This window comes from Rattus norvegicus, chromosome 6, assembly GCF_036323735.1.
Source record: "Rattus norvegicus strain BN/NHsdMcwi chromosome 6, GRCr8, whole genome shotgun sequence".
In the NCBI taxonomy this organism is placed as follows: Eukaryota; Metazoa; Chordata; class Mammalia; order Rodentia; family Muridae; genus Rattus; species Rattus norvegicus.
This window is the reverse complement of record NC_086024.1, coordinates 31128924-31132908: the sequence shown is the minus strand read 5'-3', so window position 1 is coordinate 31132908 and position 3985 is coordinate 31128924.

The following is a 3985-nucleotide window of genomic DNA, read 5'->3' as shown; positions in this document are numbered from 1 at the left end:
TTTTTTTCTTTTCTTTTTATTTGGTTTTTTTGACACAGAATTTCTCTGTGTAGCCCTAGCTATACTGGAACTCACTCTGTAGACCAGGCTGGCCTTGAACTCATTGAGATCCATCTGCCTCTGCCTCCCGAGCACTGGGATTAAAGGTGTGCACCACCAACCCCCAGAAGCCTATGTTGTTTTTGAGGCAGAGTCTCTCTTTTTTATTTCTGCACCATGCTGTGTGTTCTAGTCTAGATGGTCCTTGAGCTTCTCATGTCTCAGCCTCCCATCTCAACATAGGAATGTGGGACTTTGGATGCCTGCTACCACGCCCAGCTTAAAACAAAAACAAAAACAAAAAAGCAAAAAACATGAATCCTGGCTGGAGAGATGGCTCAGTGGTTAAGAGCACCGACTCTTCTTCCAGAGGTTCCGAGTTCAAATACCAGCAATCGCATGGTGGCTCACAACCATAAGTAATGAGATCAGATGCCCTCTTCTGGTGTGTCTGAAGACAGTTACAGTGTACACAGTGTACTTACATATAATAAATAAATAAATCTTTAAAAAAAACCAAACAAACCATAGATCCAACTCCAGGATGTCAGGGTAAGAACCTTTACCTGCAGGGTTGGGGATTTAGCTCAGTGGTAGAGCGTTTGCCTAACAAGCTCAAGGCCCTGGGTTCGGTCCCCAGCTCCGAAAAAAAGAAAAAAAAAAAAAAAAAGAACCTTTACCTGCAGAACCTTCTCTCCAGCCTCTCTTTTGGAGTATTATGTATGGGGCGGTGTGTACGTGTGTGTGTGTGTGTGTGTGTGTGTGTGTGTGTGTGTGTGTGTGTGAAGATGCTGCTTGAGGAACTACCCTGAGTATCCTAGGAAAAATTATGACTATGAAAAAGGTGCCAAGCAACCAGAGATAGAAGTATTCAAAGAGAGAAAACATAATTTCCAGAATTTCAAACTAGTAAATTTCTTGGCTGCTGGTCAACAACATTTTCAATTATACTAGTCAACGGTATGAAAAAAATGCCTCTAGCCTGAACTTTTTCTATTCTTATTTTATATATATGAGCACGCTGTTGCTGTCTTCAGACACACCAGAAGAGGACATTAGATCCCACTACAGATGGTTGGGAGCCACCCTGTGGTTGCTGGGAATTGAACTCAGGACCTTTGGAAGAGCAGTCAGTGCTCTTAACCGCTGAGCCATCTCTCCAGCCCCTCTGAAATGCCAGAGTGGATTCGAGAAAGCAATGTGTGAGTTCTACTTCCCACTGGCTTATCTGCTGTCTCAGCAGGGAAAGCAGATGTCAATGTGTGCTTTGTGTTGCTATAAAAGAATACCTGAGGGTGCTGGAGAGATGGCTCAGCAGTTAAGAGCACTGACTGCTCTTCCTGAGGTCCTGAGTTCAAATCCCAGCAACCACATAGTGGCTCACAACCATCTGTAATGAGATCCGGTGCCCTCTTCTGGTGTGTCTGAAGACAGCGACAGTGTACTCATATATAGTAAATAAATAAATCTTAAAAAAAAGAAAAAGAATACCTGAGACTAGACAATTTAATGAAGAACAAGAGATTTTTTTTTAAACAGTTCTGGGAGATCTAAGGTCAAGGGTCTTTATTATGGAAGTTGGCTGGCTGCCCTCCCTTCATCCTCCTTCTACTCCTTCTAAAGTTGTTTGAGTCAGGGTCTCACTATGTATCCTTGGCTGGCCTGGAACTCATTTTGTAGGCTAGGATGGCCTCGAACTCTTACATAAAGGCATAGGCCACTGTGCCTGGCCAGGGTTTTGGTTTCTTGCTAGTTTGGTTTTAGTTATTTGAGGTAGAGTTTCTCTGTCTATCCCTTGCTGTCCTGGACCTCTCTCTGTAGGCCAGGCTGGCATTAATTCACAGACCCACCTGCCTCTGCCTCCCACATGCTGGGATTAAAGGCATGAGTGAGTCGTGCATGTAGGTTGTGTAACCAGAAGGGCATACAAACTGGTGAGGTGGGGCATGCTCAAACCCCAGGAACCTCAGAGATCTGAAATGGTAGGAGCAGAGCTGCTCCCCAGCCTCTCATGCCTGCTCTAGAACACGTAACCATGGCCACCCACTGAGAGAGACTTGGGCATTCAGTCATGTATCATAGCATGTGGAGTTCTTCTCCATGCCAATGGGGTATCTAGATAGCCTTAGCCTTCAGCCAATGACCTTGTTGGATATTCTCATGCCATTCCCCCCAAAAGTATAGGATCCCTGGTTCACTCCAATAAAGTGTATGCGTCTACATCCACTCCCAATAAAGCAACACGAACAAGCAAGAGTTGCCTCATAGAGTTGCTTCATTAAGGATCGCTATGGGGAAGGCCTTGCTCATCCCCGATGCCTTTCCCCTTCCTGCCTTGTATGCAGACACACCCGAGGGAGACCTGGGACTCTTGTTCCTGACTTCCTCTCTAGGCAGTACACCTGCAACACCCAGGTACCCAGAGAGGAGGCCAGGAACCACAGCACTCATCCCAGACCCCACTTTCCCCTTTGGATCTGGAGAGTGGCGGAGTTGGCAGTGACAGCGTTCTGACCCCCAAAGAGAAACACTGGGTGTGGACTCCTGGTCCAGACTTTGCCCCCAGCCTTCTCCAGGCCAGCATACTGTGAATACTGGTGATGTACCAACACCCCTGGTTGAGAGGCCAAACTTGGTACCACACACCACGCTACCACCGCCCTTGGCCTGGGCTGGAGTGGGAGGATACAGGGGACATGTGGGGAACTGGGGAGAGAGCACATGAGTGCATACAAGATAGGGTTTTTAAAGATTTATTTGTTTGTTTGTTTTATTTATTTTATGTGTATGTATGCTCTTACCTGCATGTACACCTGCATCCCAGAAGAGGGCTTCAGATCCCATTACAGATGGTTGTGAGCCACCATGTGGTTGCTGGAATTGAGCTCAAGACCTTGAAAGAGCAGCCAGCCCACAAGACAGGGCTTTTAATGGGCTATGGAGAGACAGCTCAGTGACTAAGAGAATTTGCTGCCTGTCTTAGTTAGCGTTCCTATTGCTGTGGTGAAACACCATGACCAGAAGCAACTTGGGGAGGGAGGGTCTGATTAGTTTACACTTCCATATAATCGCTCATCATTGAAAGAAATCAGGGTAGGAATCTGAAGGCAGGAGCTGATACAGAGGCCATCGAGTAGTCTGGATTACTGATGTGCTCCTCATGACTTGTTCAGGCTGCTTTCTCATAGAACTCAGGGTCACCAGACCAGGAATATTCCCACCCGCAGTGTGCTGAACCCTCCCCATTGATCACTAATGAAAATGCCGTAGAGACTTGTCTACAGTGGATCTTATGGTGACATTTTCTCAACTGAAGATCCCTCCTCTCAGGTGGCTATGACTTGTGTCAAACTGACTTAAAGTTGGCCGCACACTGCTCCCGCAGAGAGGGCCTGAGTTTAGTCCTTAGCATCCACAGTGAGCAGAGGACCTTTGCCCTACACCAGTACTTGCACTTACAGTACATACCCACAGATAGACACATAATTAAACATAATGAACCTTCATAGACAAAAATACTCCAGTGGTAATGGCATTGATCTGTTTATTTACTTGTTTACTTTTTTATTTTTAGTAAAGAGATGTAGTTTTTTTAGAAGACATTTGACCTAGGCCTTAAGAATGAAGGTTAAGGGCTAGAGAGATGGCTCAGAGGTTAAGAGCACTGACTGCTCCACCTGAGTTCAATTCCCAGCAACCACATGGTGGCTCACAACCATCTGTAATGGGATCTGATGCCCTCTTCTGGTGTGTCTGAGAAGGCTAAGAGAAAGAGACTCTCAGGAGAAAGAAAGAGAGACTCTCAGGAGACAATAGCAGGGTCTCATGCTGATGAAGCTGCCCTTGAACTTTTTAGGTAGCTGAAGATGGCTTTGAACTTTAGATCTTCCAGCTCCACAGCCTGGCTGCAGGAGCTCCAGGAAGACACCACAGCTCCTCATTTATG